This window comes from Periophthalmus magnuspinnatus, chromosome 2 (assembly GCF_009829125.3).
Source record: "Periophthalmus magnuspinnatus isolate fPerMag1 chromosome 2, fPerMag1.2.pri, whole genome shotgun sequence".
Classification (NCBI taxonomy): domain Eukaryota; kingdom Metazoa; phylum Chordata; class Actinopteri; order Gobiiformes; family Gobiidae; genus Periophthalmus; species Periophthalmus magnuspinnatus.
The window spans coordinates 1,220,378-1,238,956 of record NC_047127.1 but is presented as its reverse complement, the minus strand read 5'-3'; the positions used below and the strand labels follow the sequence as shown (position 1 = coordinate 1,238,956).

Sequence of the window (18,579 nt, the reverse complement as noted above, 5' to 3'; positions counted from 1 at the left end):
GAGAAAAGAAGAGAGGGAGAGAGAGAGAAGGAGGAGGGAGAGGGAGGAGAGAGAGAAGGTGGAGGGAGAGAGGGTGGGAGGTGGAAGAGGAGAAAGGGAAAAGGGGAGAGGGAGAGAAGCTGGAGAGAAAAATGGAAGGAGGAGAAGGAGAGGGTAGCGAGGGTGAGGACGGAGGGAGAAAGAGAGAGAGAGAGGGAGGGAAGGAGGGGGAGAAGATGGAGGGAGAGGACGTAGGGAAAGAAGGAGAGAGGGAGGGTGGAGGGACAGGAGCGCCCGGTGGAGGAGGGGTGAGCTCTGATCTGGAGAAATGTTGCGATTTGTTGTTTCCTTGTGGAGGCTGTGATCCCTGTCCTCCTGTTCACCTCCTCTCATCCCTCCTTCTCTCTCTCTCTTCTCTCTCTTCCTCTTCTATCTCTTCAGGGTTACTCACTGTTGTTCAGCCTCCGCCGGATCCGTAGCGCCTCTTCTTCTTCTTCTCCTTCTCCTTCTTCTTCTTCTGTGCTGGACCATGTGAGCTTTTGGATGTAAGTGTGTGTTTTTTTTTTTGTCTTTTCTTTTTGTCGTTTAATTCACTTTCTCCGCTCGGGCTTTGGTTGTTTTGTTCCGGTTGGTGCTGCACGTGCTCAGTGAGACGTGGAGCGTGGGTGGGGGTCTGTTCGAGGTTATCTCCGTGCGTTTGTGTGTGCGTTTGTGCGTCATTACTGTGGCTTTTGTTAAAATCCTTGACGACGCTCCTCCTGTGAACATCTTTTCTCTTTGCAAGGCTGAAAAGTTGAATAGAAACTAAAAAAAAACACAAAAAAATAAAGAGTTTTCAGACTTTTTTGTGCGTTATCAAGTTTTAAATGTCCGTTAGCATCGTCACTCTTGCTAACGGACATTTAAAACTTGCTAATCGCTAATTTAATCGCTAATTTAATCAACGTTTACCTTTAGCGAGCCGTGTTAATTCATCGTTTATATTTCTCAAAACAAACTTCTTAAAATATTAACGCACTCGAGCGGCATCAGCTAAAAAAACAACAAAAAAAAAACCAAGTAATAATGAATTTCAGAACGTACCAAACTTCAAAAACGCAACAAATCTGTTTTACACGACTCAAATCTATAATTCCGCAAAACAAAAGTCATTTATTTCAGTTAAAATCACATTATTATCAATATATAAATACACGCTAAACTATTGATTAGCATTGACGCACGTGCTAACCCGCTAACACAGTAGTTACTCATGCTCGGCTAACGCGCGCATGTATAATGTATGGTGACATTTCGCCTGGATAATTAGCTTGTCCGCGCGGCGCTGGGTTTAGCTCCACAGACTAAATGTCACAGATTATAGACGTTAATAGAACTGGTTATTTAGACGGAATTATGTCATTGTGTCCAAACGGCTCAGCGGCTCCTGGTTCAGTCCTGGTTTAGACCTGGTTTAGTCCTGGTTTAGTCCTGGTTTAGTCCTAGTTTAGTCCTGGTTTAGTCCTGGTTCAGTCCTGGTTTAGTCCTGGTTTTGTCCTGGTTTAGTCCTGGTTTAGTCCTTATGTTTACTCCTAGTTTAGTCTTGGTTTAGTCCTAGTTTAGTCCTAGTTTAGTCCTGTTTCAGTCTTGTTTCAGTCCTGGTTTAATCCTGTTTCAGTCCTGATTTAGTCCTGGTTTAGTCCTGGTTTAATCCTGTTTCAGTCTTGTTTCAGTCCTGATTTAGTCCTGTTTCAGTCTTGTTTCAGTTCTATCTTAAACTTGTCGTTTTTAAGTCCAGGTTCTTTCAGTCCATTCTGTTTCTTTGTCGCGTTGGAAACACAAATGTAAAGTGATGATTATTATTATCACTTTGACTTTAATCCTCAGGTTCTTCCAGTTAAACCAGACGTATCTATATTTCCTGATTATTTCACACAAAACTATAACACACAGATAATTATCCGACATTTTGTGACGTCAGACTTGTTTACGTTTCTTTTACGAAGTCGTTTTAGTTGAACATTGTGATTTTAAACGTGTAAATTAAAACAAAGTCCCAGATCAAACCAATGTCACTTTTGAATTAAAAACTTTATCTCGTCACGCCGTCTGAAAACAAGCGCGTTCTTTCCTCGCGGCGTTGCTAGCTCGCGCGGCGTTGCTCATTCTCCTCTTTGCTAGCGCTGTAAAACACATGCTAATCTGCGCTCGGAGTAAGTACAGACCCAGAATCCTCCGGCGATAAGTGAAGGACCTGGAGCGAAAGAAAGGACTCGCCTCCCATGATTCAACGGGAGCAGAGAGTGTGAGGAGGATCACAGCTGACACGCCCCATGAATAATCCAGAGAGTGGCTTTATGTATAATGGAACGCTTTGGAGAGCGCCGTTTCTGGACACGACAAACTACCAGGAGCGACCTCGGGGAAAGAAGGACCTGATTTGTCTGTTATTAATGTTCATATCTTGATTTACAGACACAATAGTGAAATAAAAACCCCAGGATCATGTAGAGGGTTAATACGAACATTTAAGACCAAAATGAGTCTGAAGCAGCAGAGACAGAGAGAGGGGACAGATTTAAAAAAAAAAACAAAAAAAAACCTCAAAATAACAAAAATAACAAAAACAAAAAAACAAACAAAAAAACCCTAAAAATAAAAAAAACAAAGAAAAAAAACTCAAAATAACAAAAAAGAAAAATTTTATTGTTTTAAAATAACTAAAAAACAAAACAAACATAACAAAAAAAGAAAAAATTTATTGACTCAAAATAACAAAAAAAAACCAAAACAAAACAAAAAAAACCCCTAAAAATAAAAAAACTAAGAAAAAAAACTCAAAATAACAAAAAACTCAAAATAACAAAAAAGAAAAATTTTATTGTTTTAAAATAACTAAAAAACAAAACAAACAAAACAAGAAAACCCTAAAAATAAAAAAACAAAGAAAAAAAAAAATCTAAATAACAAAAAAAATTGTATTGACTCAAAATAACTAAAAAACAAAAAACCCTCAAAATTACAAAAAAGTTAAAAAATAAACAAAAATAAATAAATAAATAATAGAAAATTAACTCAAAATAACAAGAAACAAACAAACAAACAAACAAAAAAAAACTCAAAATAACAAAAAAGTGAATAAACAAAACAAAAAAAAAAACTACAAAAAAAACCCCTCAAAATGGAAAAAAATACACTCTAAATAAAAACCCCAGGATCATGTAGAGGGTTAATACGAACATTTAAGACCAAAATGACGAGACTGTGGGAGCAGGAAGTGCGTCCATGATCACTTCCTGTTTGGAACATAGCAGCTAGCAGGTTAGCTACGTCCAGTCTGCATGTGCTATGTATATTTTGTTTTCTTGCAGTGGATATTAACACAGATTTTGGTCAATTTTTAATTAATTTTTTTACATGTACAAACTCTTTTCGTACCATGACGCAGATTTAACTCTTTAAACTCTCTGACCGAGCGCTCGTTCATAAATAACCTCTGAAACTGAAGCTAACTCCAAACAGAACGCTAAAGCTAACCCATCTGGAGCGCGGATGGCGTCGAGCGGTGACGCCGGTGGAGGTTAAAGCGGTTGTTCTCTCGCTGCACGCGGCGTTTATCGGAGCTGACGGGGGCGCGGCGCTCGGGTCGGGGGATGCGGCGCTCGGGTCGGTGGATGCGGCGGAATGTGACAGATGTGGAGTACGAGCTGCGGCAGCGGGGGTAAAATGAAGTGAAAGGCATTGTGGGTAGGTGGAGGTGCGGCGAGGTCATGTGACGTGAGGTTAAGAGGTTAAGATGGAGGGGGCGGGGCTGAGAGGGGCAGGTGATGAAGGGCGGAGGGGGTTTGGAGATGGAGGTGGAGGGAAGACAGTGCGGGAGAGGTGGAGGAGTAGAACGGAGGAGGTAAAGACGGAGGAGTAGAATGGAGGAGGTAAAGACGGAGGAGTAGAATGGAGGAGTAGAATGGAGGAGTAGAAAGGAAGAGTAGAATGGAGGGAGTAGAAAGGAGGAGTAGAAAGGAGGAGTAGAAAGGAGGAGTAGAATGGAGGAGTAGAATGGAGGAGTAGAAAGGAAGAGTAGAATGGAGGGAGTAGAAAGGAGGAGTAGAAAGGAGGAGTAGAAAGGAGGAGTAGAATGGAGGGAGTAGAAAGGAGAGGTAGAAAGGAGGATGTAGAAAGGAGGAGTAGAATGGAGGAGTAGAAAGGAGGAGTAGAAAGGAGGAGTAGAAAGGAGGAGTAGAAAGGAGGAGTAGAATGGAGGAGTAGAAAGGAAGAGTAGAATGGAGGGAGTAGAAAGGAGGAGTAGAAAGGAGGAGTAGAATGGAGGGAGTAGAATGGAGGGGTAGAATGGAGAGGTAGAAAGGAGGAGTAGAATGGAGGAGTAGAATGGAGGAGTAGAATGGAGGAGTAGAATGGAGGGAGTAGAATGGAGGGAGTAGAAAGGAGGAGTAGAAAGGAGGAGTAGAAAGGAAGAGTAGAATGGAGGAGTAGAATGGAGGAGTAGAATGGAGGGGTAGAATGGAGAGGTAGAAAGGAGGAGTAGAAAGGAGGATGTAGAAAGGAGGAGTAGAAAGGAGGGGTAGAATGGAGGAGTAGAATGGAGGGAGTAGAAAGGAGGAGTAGAATGGAGGAGTAGAAAGGAGGAGTAGAAAGGAGGAGTAGAATGGAGGAGTAGAATGGAGGAGTAGAATCATACTTTTACTCTAAGTACATTTTTAAAGAGGTACTTTACACTTCCACTTAAGTAAAAGTACAGATACCAAAGAAATACTCAAGTAAAAGTAAAAGTACCACATGAAAACCCTCCTGAAGTACCAGACTGCAGTACTTCTGTAGTACTTCTGCAGTACTTGTGTTTTTCATTATTTTCCACTTGTTCAGTCTCAGTTGTTCACTTCATATAAAACGGCGTGATTATGTAAACGCCGTTACATCATCGACGCTTTAATCCCGCTCGTCTCGTTAAGTGTTTTTCATCCAAACTAAACTTTATATTTTAACGACCCTCACACCGAACCTCATTTCCCTCCGTGTTCTCTCCGTTTTTTACCTTTGTGCCACACGCTCACTCTCAGCGGGCGCTCGCACTTCTCCCTGCGCCAACGTCTCCGCTCGTTTTCAAACTTCGCCAAATTCTTACACGCCGCTGTAAAATCCCCCATTCTCCCACGAGCTTTGGCGTTCACGCTCCCTCCGTTTGGCCCGCCGCCATTTTCAACTCTTAAACCAACAACCGGGAATAATAGCGTTGAATAGAGCGAAAGACGCGAGGTGAGATTAACGACTCGCTGGTTGTCGCGGCGCCTCGAGGGGCCGGCGAGGCGTGAATGGGCTCTTTAGTTCTGTGGGTGACCAAACATGGCGGCGGGAGTGTTTACGCCGACTGGGACAAAGGCGAGCGAGACGGGGACACTCGGGGACGACATGGAGCGTGAATCTGTGGAGTGGCTCGTTGTGTCCGGAATAGAATGGACTGAAGAGCGTCGGCCATCTTGGATCTGTCTTTTTTTTTTTTTTCCACGGGGCAGAGCGACGGCGCCAAGTCCTGGGACGACACGGCGGCTCGTTGAATGAACCGGGATGTAAAGACGCGCTAGGTAACTTTTTCTGTGTCTGCCAAAGTGTTGTCGCCACGGAGACGCTGTTTGGTTTGCTTAGAATGTTCCACAGTATGACGTTAAACTTAGCTAACTTCGTGGAGACGGGCAGATATAACACCGGGTCATGTCACGAGTCGGATTTGTGGAGAGGCGTGCAAAGTTTTAAGAGCTGTGAATGAATAAATCAAAAATAGAAACAAGCAGGTAGTGGAAGCTCTGTCAGAAAAGTTACGTAATCAATCTTTAGCGGTTATAGCAGCTAATTTAGAGCAGAGTTTCTGATTTGTAATTCCAACCGCGCGAGTATCGTAGCAACCAAAGAGCCAATCAGGAGCGAGGATGTTGAAGGTTACGCCCCTTTCTTCCTTCCTTAGCAACGCTGTCAATCAAACCTGTTGCTAACGCTAACAGGTGCGACCTCGGGGAAAGAAGGACCTGATTTGTCTGTTATTAATGTTCAGATCTTGATTTACAGACACAATAGTGAAATAAAAACCCCAGGATCATGTAGAGGGTTAATACGAACATTTAAGACCAGAATGAGTCTGAAGCAGCAGAGACAGAGAGAGAGGGGACAAAAAACACAAAAAAAAACACACAAAAAAATCTAAATAAATAAAAAAAAAATCTAAAATTAATAACTAACTAAATAACAATAATAATTAAAAAACAAAAAAACCCTCCAAATTACAAAAAGTAAAAAAAAAAAATCAAATTAAACTCAAAATAACAAAAAAACAAACAAACAAAAAAAAAACACAAAATAACAAAAAAGTGAAAAAATAAACTAAAAAAAACAACAACCTCAAAATAACTAAAGAAAAAAAGAGAAAAAATTGAAAAAATAAACTCAAAATAAAAACCTCAGGATCACGTAGAGGGTTAATATGAACATTTAAGACCAAAATGAGTCTGAAGCAGCAGAGACAGAGAAAAAAACAAAAAATAAACTCAAAATAAATTTAAAAAAATCAAAAATTAATAAATAACAATAATAACTAAAAAACTAAACAAAAAAACAACAAAAAACCCCCCTCCAAATTACAAAAAGTTAAAAAAATCAAATTAAACTCAAAATAACAAAAAAAACAAAACACAAAATAACAAAAAAGTGAAAAAAAAAACCCAAAAAACAACAACCTCAAAATAACTTTAAAAAAAAAGAAAAAAAATTGAAAAAATAAACTCAAAATAAAAACCTCAGGATCATGTAGAGGGTTAATATGAATATTTAAGCCCATGATCACTTCCTGTTTGGGACGTAGCCGCTAGCATGTTAGCTATGTTCGTAAAAGTTTGAATAACTAACTTGTCTGACCGAAACTGACGACTAAACTGTTTCATTCTGATGTTTTTTGTTTTTTTTCTTGCAGCTCATGATTTTGAACAGTATTGTAGATTTATAACAGTTTTTGTGTTTTAAGTTTAGTGTAAACGTTTCAATTTTATCGTTTATCGTCTGGATTTACTTCAGCGATGTGTCTCGTTCTGTCTAGTCGTGTCCGCCATTTTGAAATCCATATTATACCGCGGTAATGAATAAGAACGTAAATAAATAAAAACTGTTATCTTACTTTATCAGTTTTAACAGTGACCAATTTGTAATGGAAAAAAACGCGCACACGATTTCTTCCTGTTCGGAGCGCGGCGGCGGCTAGCATGTTAGCTACATCAATTTATATAAACAGTCTGCGTTTGAGTCTTGAAGGTGAGGTATGTACCAATTCACGTCTATTTTTCATACTATTTTTGAGGATAAAACTTCGGATACAGCAAAAAATCTGAAACCAAAACTCATTTCATTGTTTTTTTGTGACCTTGAACAAAAGCCAAAAAGAACAGAACGAAATTTCATTCTTTATTTGGCAACACGAGTCCAGTCAATCCAATCTGTCCCAGCCCCCGAAACGATATCGATCCAAACAATGTGGTATTAATTAAGTCCCGCACAACTGTCCAAACACTGACTTCACTTTATACTGACAGAGGCGAAATGATCCAAAAGAGCTTAGTCTGCAGTAGATTAGCACAGCGCCGCGCATAACAAACACCGCGCTCTTTAATTGGCTGTTTGATTATCCCAAAGTCCGAGTCGCTGTCAGGGCAAAGGCAGGAATCGATGAATGTGTTTGTACTCGGAATACACAAACCAGCTCTGTCCCGACGCCAGAATACTGCACGAGGACGATGGGAAACGGTGTAGTAGAAGTATTAGTGGTAGTAGTGACAAAACGAGCCTTTATCCGAATGTAAATGTGTAAATCCATGGAAAAAAGTCGACAAGAAATAAAGTTTAAACCGTAGACTGTTTATATGTATGGACATAGCTAAACCTGCTAGCCACCGCCGCCGCGCTCCGGACAGGAAGTGATCGTGTGCGTGATTTTTTCCAGTACAAATTGGTCGTAGCAGTAGTAGTAATAGTAGTAGTAGTAGTAGCGATAGTAGTAGTAGTAGTAGCGATAGTAGTAGTAGTAGTAGCGGTAGTAGCAGTAGCAGTAGCAGTAGTAGCAGTAGCAGTAGTAGTAGTAGTAGTAGTAGCAGTAGTAGTAGTAGTAGAAGTAGTAGTAGTGGTAGTAGCAGTAGTAGCAGTAGTAGTAGTAGTAGAAGTAGTAGTAGTAGTAGCAGTAGCAGTAGTAGCAGTAGTAGTAGTAGCAGTAGTAGCAGTAGCAGTAGTAGCAGTAGTAGTAGTAGCAGTAGTAGTAGTAGCAGTAGTAGCAGTAGCAGTAGTAGCAGTAGTAGTAGTAGCAGTAGTAGTAGTAGTAGTAGTAGCAGTAGTAGCAGTAGCAGTAGTAGTAGTAGTAGCAGTAGTAGCAGTAGCAGTAGTAGCAGTAGTAGTAGTAGCAGCAGTAGCAGTAGCAGTAGTAGCAGTAGTAGTAGTAGCAGTAGTAGTAGTAGCAGTAGCAGTAGTAGTAGTAGTAGCAGTAGTAGCAGTAGTAGCAGTAGCAGTAGTAGCAGTAGTAGTAGTAGCAGTAGTAGCAGTAGCAGTAGTAGCAGTAGCAGCAGCAGCAGTAGCAGTAGTAGTAGTAGCAGTAGTAGCAGTAGCAGTAGTAGCAGTAGCAGCAGCAGCAGTAGCAGTAGTAGCAGTAGTAGTAGTAGCAGTAGTAGTAGTAGCAGTAGCAGTAGTAGTAGTAGTAGCAGTAGTAGCAGTAGTAGCAGTAGCAGTAGTAGCAGTAGTAGCAGTAGCAGTAGTAGTAGTAGTAGTAGTAGCAGTAGCAGCAGCAGCAGTAGCAGTAGTAGTAGTAGTAGTAGTAGCAGTAGTAGTAGTAGCAGTAGTAGTAGTAGTGGTAGTAGCAGTAGTAGCAGTAGTAGTAGTAGTAGAAGTAGTAGTAGTAGTAGAAGTAGTAGTAGTAGTAGTAGTAGTAGTAGAAGTAGTAGTAGCAGTAGCAGTAGTAGTAGCAGCAGTAGCAGTAGTAGTAGTAGTAGAAGTAGTAGTAGTAGTAGTAGTAGTAGTAGTAGTAGTAGCAGTAGCAGTAGCAGTAGTAGTAGTAGTAGTAGTAGCAGTAGCAGTAGTAGTAGTAGTAGTAGTAGTAGTAGTAGTAGTAGTAGTAGTACTAGTAGCAGTAATAATAAGCGCTGCCGTCTTTCTCTTCCTCTAGTTGAAGTATTCCTCTGCTCATTCTCTTTCTCTGATCACGGAGGCTGTGACATCATTCCAGGAAATCCGGGTTTTCCTAATTACAGGGAGCCGGTTGTTCCAGGTGGAGCGAGGAGTGATTTGTGATCTGTGATTTGTTCGCACGAGCTCAAAGCGTTCCCCGCGAGCCCGTTCATTACGCCGCCGTGGCCGACTTCACACGCCGCGGTTCTGACTCGCTCAGCAGTTCTAATGTAAATCAGGTCACTTCATAACGGCGACGCACAAACGCGAGACGGGGGGAAAGCGCCGGAACGATGGCGATGGTTCCGTTCCAAATCGCTAATGAGGAGCCGGGCAAATTGATCCGTGGGTGTTTTGTTGGTCTGTGACAAAAGTAAACAAAAGTGACGGGGCTGGTGTTGGTTCAGGGGGAGGTGGATGTCGGGTTTTTGGAGGAATTGAAAGAGAAAATGAAAGAGAGAATGTGGTGAGCTAGCACGCTAACGCTAACACTGACGCTAACGCAGTGCTCGTGTTTGGAAAAGGAGCTGCTAGTTGTTAATCTGAATCATAAAGAAACACTGCGGAATCTGCTCGTTCAGATGAATTAAACGAGACAGCAACGATGGAATGTGACCAAGTAAAAGTATAAAGTCCTTACCTCAAATGTTTACTTACATGTACTGTGTAAGTACTGTGTGTACTTTCAGAGCAGTATCTGTACTTTCTACTCCACTACATTTTTAAACTGGACTGAAATGTAAATGTGTTTATTTTGTTTTTTAATTATTTTATTTAATTTTTTATTTTTAATTTTATTTTTATTTAATTCATTATTTTTTATTTTATTTATTTATATATTTATTTATTTATTTTTTTATGTGAAACCTGCTGAAAAGGCTGATGGTTTATTTTTAACATAATTTGAACAAAACAAAAAAATAAAATAAAATAAAATAAAAGCAGAAAAAAAACTTTAAATTGTTTCTGTTGAACAAATTCAACTCAAATCTTTATCGAATTCACCACATTTGAATCTTTAAAAGACTCAAACTATGTGAGAAATACTTTTACTTTTGACTCTTTAAGTACATTTTTAAACAGATACTTTAATACTTTTACTTAAGTAGTTTTTTCATGTGATACTTTTACTTTTTTCTGCTTCAGTGTCTTTACTTTTACTTAAGAAACAAAACTGAGTACTACTTCTACTGCTGTCCACTGTACTAATACTACTAATACACCGGTGTACTTTAGTTTATAATGATATATAATTATGTACAAGTATAAACTCAAAACTACAAAATATCCAAATTTTGCGCCATTTTCTGGAGCCAAACTCGCCCAAAGCTCGGCTCGTTTTGAATATCATGAAAGTGAAAGTTCAGAACGATGTTGAGAAGTCGTAACTTTGAAAACTTTTTGGAAACCACTGCTGTATAAAGAATGAAGTAACAGAATGAAGTACTTTTTCTACCACTTTCTGATCGTTGTATAAGTTGCAGTGACTTTTTAAAATGAGCCGTATTAAAAATATCGAACATAATCGAATAATCTTTGATATAAGCAGGTCCAACGTAGACCTGGACTTTGTAAACTCCATTATAATCGACAGTTTGTACTTATATGTGTCCTGGGAACGGCTCGGGGTCCCATCGGAGGAGCTGGAGGAGGTGTCTGGGGTGAGGGAAGTCTGCGAGTCCCATTTGCAGATCAGTGTAAACCACGTCTTTATAAAATGGACTTTTTTTTAAGTGTGGTTTGGTGCGTTCAGAGTGTTTTTTATTTGTTTACAACGCTAAAAATGTGACACAATGAACATCCCGACAACTAGTGGCTCAGTTGGTTGAGTATTTGCCCACAGATGCGAAGGTTAGCGGTTCAAATCCTGCTCTGGACACGAACATCATTGGTCGAAACAGTGAGTGGGCGTGTCTCAATCCGTCGGTTTTACACTTTGACGGACACTTGCGTCACTTCCGACGAACGCGGCCCGACTAACGTGCCTCGCGTTTCCGTGGAGATCGACCGTGAACGAAGTGAGCATCCGAGCAGACGTCGCGCACTTCTGTATACGAAAGAAACGACGTATATTTTCTTAAAGTTACGTAAAACTCGCTACAATTTGGAGGAAAAAAATCACCTTTAATCTTAATTCCTCACTTCCTTCGTTCTAAACTGAAATAAACGGCGGCAACGACGACACCTCGACTCTTCTTCTATGAAAAATAAAAGAATTAAACGTAAAACTTCCGTCACGGTTGCTAGGCGACGTAACGTACGCACACAGACAGCGGTTGACGTACGCGCCGCGGGTGTAGATCCGTCCCATTTTCGACACGGTCTTTGCGGTTGACGGAGGAGTACCCTTCGTCGGCTGGGTACTTCGAACGGTACTTCGAAGTGCGCAACCGTCGAATCGAGACCAGTGCGATTCCAACTACCGCGACTTCCTACAACTGAACACTGTTGAGTCCTTGGGCAAGACACTTAACACCCTTGTTCCCGATGTTTGCGTACTCTGGTGTATCGATGTATCTGCGACGTTTTCGTACAAATACTTTTTCACCGTTACTCGCGCAATCAAACCAAATCTCCGTTCTTTCCTTGATCTGCAGTTCCAGTCAAACGTTAGCTTTGTACACGCAGCATTTCGTCCACATAAATCCATCTCCGCGCGTGTTGTTCTGACGCTAGCTCGAGTGTTCCGTTACAAATGATGTTGCCATGGTCGGCCGCACACTTTAATCACCTCGCACGTTTTAAAGTTGGAGAAATGCTTATTCTGCAACGCGGCGCCCCCTTTGACAAATCCCTTTAGCTCCGAGCACTTTATCAAACTCCTCTTTTGTTTGTGCAGCGTCTGGACTTGGTCAAATTCAGGCGGAAAAGAATGGATTGGGTTGAAAAGATAAGAAGGAAGATGGAGAGGGGAACGCAAGGGAACGCAAGGCTGAAAACTACCTCGGAAAATGTGTAGTTTGGATATTTACTTAGTTTAATGAGATGTCACCGAAGAAACTGCAACCGGCTAAAGAAAAAATAACCAAAACGGCGATAAATGAGCGTCAACCAGCGACTGTACAGCGTCTGGAGTATAAGTCGCACCAAAAAAATGCATAATAATAAAGAAAAAAACACACAACTTTCATGATTCACAGTTTTTTGCAGCATTTTGAACAGACATTTTTGTTTTGACATGACAAATTTTGCTTTTGGGATTAAATATTGTAATAAAACTTTTTGCCCAGTTGACAGATTTTAAGTTGCCGTATTTTCCGGACTATACGTCGCTCTGGAATTTAAGTCGCACCAGCCAAAAAAATGCATAATATTGAAGAAAAAAACATATATAAATCACATTTTTGGGGAAATTTATTTTACAAAATCCAAGACCAAGAACAGACATTTTATCTTTAAAGACAAGTTACAAAAATAAGAATAAAATAGAGAACAACAGCATCTATTAACAGAATTTATTAATTTTTGCGAGATTCTGCTAAAACATAGAGATAAAATTGGACGGGAAGTAGTGACGTTAACAGGAAGTAGTGACGCTAACAGGAAGTAGTGACGGTAACAGGAAGTAGTGACGTTAACAGGAAGTAGTGACGTTAACAGGAAGTAGTGACGGTAACAGGAAGTAGTGACGCTAACAGGAAGTAGTGACGGTAACAGGAAGTAGTGACGTTAACAGGAAGTAGTGACGTTAACAGGAAGTAGTGACAGTAAACAGGAAGTAGTGACATTAACAGGAAGTAGTGACGGTAACAGGAAGTAGTGACGTTAACAGGAAGTAGTGACAGTAAACAGGAAGTAGTGACGTTAACAGGAAGTAGTGACGGTAACAGGAAGTAGTGACGTTAACAGGAAGTAGTGACAGTAAACAGGAAGTAGTGACGTTAACAGGAAGTAGTGACGCTAACAGGAAGTAGTGACGCTAACAGGAAGTAGTGACGCTAACAGGAAGTAGTGACGTTAACAGGAAGTAGTGACGTTAACAGGTTTTTATTTCACTATTGTGTCTGTAAATCAAGATATGAACATTAATAACAGACAAATCAGGTCCTTCTGTCCCCGAGGTCGCTCCTGTTAGCGTTAACAGATCGTTTATTTTGAGTCTCGTTAACGAAGAGTCTCGTTAGAACTTTGTCCCAAACCGTCCAGAGCCGGAGACTCTGTGACAGAATAACAGAGCGGCGCTAATGGCCGTATGGATCGTCCTGTTCTGGACACGGACTCTTTAAACTCTCTGTTTGTAAAATGCTGCAGGCGCCGTATTGATCGCCCCCTTCAGGTCACGATTTATCTGTGCAGCTCAGAAAACAATAGAAACAGGTTCTGCTCAAGCTCGAGGCGACAACAGGAGAGAGGAGGAAGTGAAACTGTGAGAGGAGGAGAGAGGAGGAGAGGAGGAGAGAGGAGGAGGAGGAAGAGGAGGAGAGAGGGGAGGAGGAGAGAGGAGGAGGAGAGAGGAAGTGAAACTGTGAGAGGAGGAGAGGAGGAGGAGAGGAGGAGGAGGAGAGAGGAGGAGAGAGGAGGAGGAAGTGAAACAGTTAGAGGAGGAGAGGAGAGAGAAGGAGGAGAGAGGAGGAAGTGAAAATGTGAGAGGAGGAGAGGAGGAGGAGAGGAGGAGGAGGAGAGAGGAGGAGAGAGGAGGAGGAAGTGAAACAGTTAGAGGAGGAGAGGAGAGAGAAGGAGGAGAGAGGAGGAAGTGAAAATGTGAGAGGAGGAGAGAGGAGGAGGAGGAGGAGAGAGGAAGTGAAACTGTGAGAGGAGGAGAGAGGAGGAGGAGAGAGGAGGAGAGAGGAGGAGGAGAGAGGAGGAGGAGAGAGGAAGAGGAGGAGGAGAGGAGGAGGGAGGAGGAGGAGGAGAGAGGGGAGGAGAGAGGAGGAGGAAGTAAAACTGTCAGAGGAGGAGAGAGGAGGAGGAGGAGGAGAGAGGAAGTGAAACTGTGAGAGGAGGAGAGAGGAGGAGGAGAGAGGAGGAGAGAGGAGGAGGAGAGAGGAGGAGGAGAGAGGAAGAGGAGGAGGAGAGGAGGAGGGAGGAGGAGGAGGAGAGAGGGGAGGAGAGAGGAGGAGGAAGTAAAACTGTCAGAGGAGGAGAGAGGAGGAGGAGGAGGAAGTGAAACTGTTAGAGGAGGAGAGAGGAGGAGGAGAGAGGAGGAGGAGAGAGGAGGAGGAGAGGAGGAGGGAGGAGGAGGAGGAGAGAGGGGAGGAGAGAGGAGGAGGAAGTAAAACTGTCAGAGGAGGAGAGAGGAGGAGGAGAGAGGGGAGGAGAGAGGAGGAGGAGAGAGGAGGAGGAGGAAGTGAAACTGTTAGAGGAGGAGAGAGGAGGAAAGAGGAGAAGGAGAGAGGAGGAGGAGGGAGGAGAGAAAGGAGGAGGATGTGGAGGAGAGGAGAAGGAAGGAAGAGAGGAGGAGGAAAAGGGAGGAGGAGGGAGGAGGAAGGGGGAGAGAAGGGAGGTAGAGGAGGAGGAAGAAGAAGAAGGGGAGAGGAAGATGGAGGAGAGAGAGGAGAAAGAATGGAATGGAGGCAGAGTAGAAGGGGAGAAGGAGGAGGAGGAGGTCGGGGGGAGGTCGGGGGGAGGTCGGCCATGTTGGAGGTAAATGTCAGCGCTTTAGACACAGCAGGGCCTCGGGCTGCACCGCGGTGTGTGGTGCAGAAACGTCCACACGACTTTTGTCAAACAAGATCTGATTTTATTTACAATTTATTTTATTTCAATAGTAACTTTAATTATATTTAAAGTTTTACTAGAAAAAAGACCATTTTATTATTAATTTTTTGTGTAATTCTGTAATTGTTCCCTAGCAACCGTAAAGTAAACGCTCGATCAGTGACGTTTATGTGGAGCTCTACCCACTGAGCCGCTGTTGCCTCACCAGCAGAGGGCGCCATGTACGGAAAGAACAGCAGATTTAAAACAACGAGCTGAAACAAAGAACGTCACACAAAACAAACACAAAACAAACACAAAACAAACACAAAACAAACACAAAACAAACACAAAACACGACACAGGAGCAGCGTCGTTAAATACCAGGGAGGAACGACGCGCAAAAAGTCGTACAATTGGTCCATTTTCAAACTTAATCCGACGATAATTGTTCTGGATGTCGGGGGCGACGCTGCAGGAGACATTAGTGAATTATAAATGACTTAGACGCAGCTCGTTAAAGCTTTTAATTATTTCTAAATGTGAAGGTGTGACATTTTCAAACCCGGGCGGCCATTTTGTCTGAGGTCACGCGGCGAAGTCTGAGGTTCGGTCGCATCTTTTTAGACGTTAAAAAAGTCTAAATGTGAACAGTTTTTACGACGGAAATGAGGGAAAAACAGAGAAATAATAAAAGTTCATTCACTGAAACTTAATTAATAGATTTTATATTTAACGCGATTCACTTCTTAGCGTCTTTCTTTGCGCTAAACGCCATAAACGATCAAATATTTACGTCCGTTTGCGTTCAACGTGTTTTCTCCGGCACAGATTTCGTGTAAATATCCACAGACGCTCTCGTTTTGTTCTGCAGAAATAAACCTCAAAGAAAGAAAAAGCTGGACTGGACTTTTTCCTCGAGAGATGTGTAACCTCTAACCATGGGGTGCGCAGTTCGAGTCCTGCCCCGCGGTCGCTCCATATCCACGTTTGGGGTCAGAAAAGTAAAGTATCGGCTAAATTTAGAGTTTGCCTTGAGGTTTTGGCAGCGAGTAACAGTTTATTTCCAAACTGTTGACCTCATAGATCAAAAATTAGAGTTGGAAAAAAAAAAAAAAAACATTGGTTGGTTTATAAAATATATTTTTTAGATAATTTGTTTTGGAAATTATGGCAAAATTATTTTGTTTTATTATTTTCTACCATTTACCTGAGAAGATGTTTTTAGAAAGTTCAAGAAATACTATAAACAAAACGGGACTAAACCAGGACTAAACCTGGACTAAACTGGGACTAAACCAGAATTAAACCTGGACTAAACCGGGACTAAACCAGGACTAAACCTGGACTAAACCTGGACTAAACCGGGACTAATCCAGGGCTAAACTGGGACTAAACCAGGACTAAACGTGGACTAAACCAGGACTAAACTGGGACTAAACCAGGACTAAACCGGGACTAAACCAGGACTAAACCGGGACTAAACTGGGACTAAACCGGGACTAAACCGGGACTAAACCAGGACTAAACCTGGACTAAACCTGGACTAAACCAGGACTAAACCAGGACTAAACAAGGACTAAACTGAGACTAAACCTGGACTAAACCAGGACTAAACGTGGACTAAACCAGGACTAAACTGGGACTAAACTGGGACTAAACCAGGACTAAACCAGGACTAAACCAGGGCTAAACCGGGACTAAACTGGGACTAAACCAGGACTAAACGTGGACTAAACCAGGACTAAACTGGGACTAAACCGGGACTAAACCGGGACTAAACTGGGACTAAACCAGGACTAAACCAGGACTAAACTGGGACTAAACCTGGACTAAACCTGGACTAAACCAGGACTAAACCAGGACTAAACCAGGACCATTACCACAGACCTCACTCCTCCTCCTCCAGGAGCAGAGGACGTGTCTTTCTCTTTATTTCTTATTCATGCTTCGTCCTCATGTTTTTCTCGCCTCTTTCGCCGCCGTCTCTGGTTTTAAAATAACACCTCGGACCTTGAAACTCCGAACAGCGACACGTGCGCTTTAATTCTGCCGCCAAACTTCGCCTAAAACGCGTCATAAGTTACGGGCGCACGGCGGGGGGGCGGAGCTTCAAACGTAAAACAAAGCGAAGGGTTAACGCGGCGGCTAGCTTAGCGCGAATCACCGTTGGCGTCGTACAAATGCTCGCTAACGTGACACGATCCCAAACAAGGACTGGAAGAGAGAAAAATATAAAACAGAAGATAAATTAACACAACGAGTCGCCATAAATCGCACGGTACGAAAACACACGTCAGAGAGAAGTAAACACGGGCTGCTGTCGTGCGATTGTGGCGTTTTCTGCTCTTCTTCTATGTTTATACACACTTTACATAAATCTGTCCGTCGTTTATTCTCAGGACGACTTGGCATCGCTTATAAAACTTTCTTGGAATCATCTCGGCGACGAACAAAAGTGATTTATTTTAAAAAATCCAGAGTAACTGTTTATAGTGTGACTCTGTTTACGCACAGACGCTGCCCCATGTGCAAAAAACGTCTGTATGCGCCAGAAATTAAACAAAAAATACAAGAAAAAAAAAGGATATAATATGAATTTGAACAGGAAGACGTTTCAAACAAGTTTAAATAAAGTTATAAAGAGCTTTGAGTCTTGAAAATGGAAAAGTGCTGTGTAAAAATGTGACTTAAATCAGATTAATGCACTGATTTATTCAAATATTCAACTGTTAAAGATTTACCCATAATTCATAGCGGGCCCTGCAGGTGCTTTATGTGTTTTGACTCTGAAACTGATGATAAAACCGAAGTTTTATGGGATAAACTTATTAAAGCCACATTAAAACTGCAATTATAATGGATTTGAATGTATTTAAAGGCCCATATTACTCTATTTAAAGGGCCCATATTACTCTATTTAAAGGCCCATATTACTCTATTTAAAGGGCCCATATTACTCTATTTAAAGGCCCATATTACTCTATTTAAAGGCCCATATTACTCTATTTAAAGGCCCATATTACTCTATTTAAAGGCCCATATTACTCTATTTAAAGGCCCATATTACTCTATTTAAAGGGCCCATATTCCTCGTCACACACAGACCTGGAGTTGTGTTTTGTTTCATTCTCACATGTTTAATGCACAAACCTGCAGATTTAGGCTGAAAACACTCTGTTCCACCTTGTGATGTCATCATGTGGCGATACAGGAAGTGGAAAAACACTATATAAAAATGTGACCGTTTACCATTTACAGATCTGATTTATTTGAACGATCGATTGTTGCAGATTTATTGATTCCTTTGAGACGCTTCACGCATAAAAAATACTGATCGTTAGTGTTTTATGTAACAATCTGATTATAATAAAACATTTAAATGAGTTCCATGTGTTATTTAATTAGTCTCATTATTTTCATTTCACATGTCGGACTGTGGGGTTTTAAACGTCTTAAACTCGTCCACGTCACATGACACAGGAGGTAAACGGTCGGGGGATTCACTGACCGGACGTTAAACTTTCTCGTCTATATTTATTGTCGCTAATCTATTTTAACACTTCTATTATAGACATTTAAATATAAAATGATATAAAACACTTTTATTTGTGCGGTGTGTCACTAAAAGCAACGTAAAGGGCGATTATCAAGTTAAAATGTTGATTAAAGTTATGGTAAAGTCATATTTTTATATATCAGGGTTAAGTGCGTTGCCCGAGGACACAACAACAGTGTTTATCTGTGAGAGCTGGACTTGAACCGCCAACCTGTGAGTCAGTG

The 18,579-nt window shown here is 41.6% G+C and overlaps 1 protein-coding gene across 1 annotated transcript in view; it reads left to right on the top strand.

Annotated features, from left to right (window-relative positions):
• The first annotated feature begins 5,495 nt into the window (after window positions 1-5,495).
• LOC117383973 (E3 ubiquitin-protein ligase Midline-1-like) overlaps window positions 5,496-18,579 on the top strand; it is an 85,234-nt gene continuing 72,150 nt past the window's right edge. Inside the window, exon 1 of the mRNA XM_055227393.1 lies at window positions 5,496-5,555. The gene's annotated coding sequence lies outside the window, so the exon portion shown is untranslated. The remainder of the gene's footprint in view (window positions 5,556-18,579) is intronic.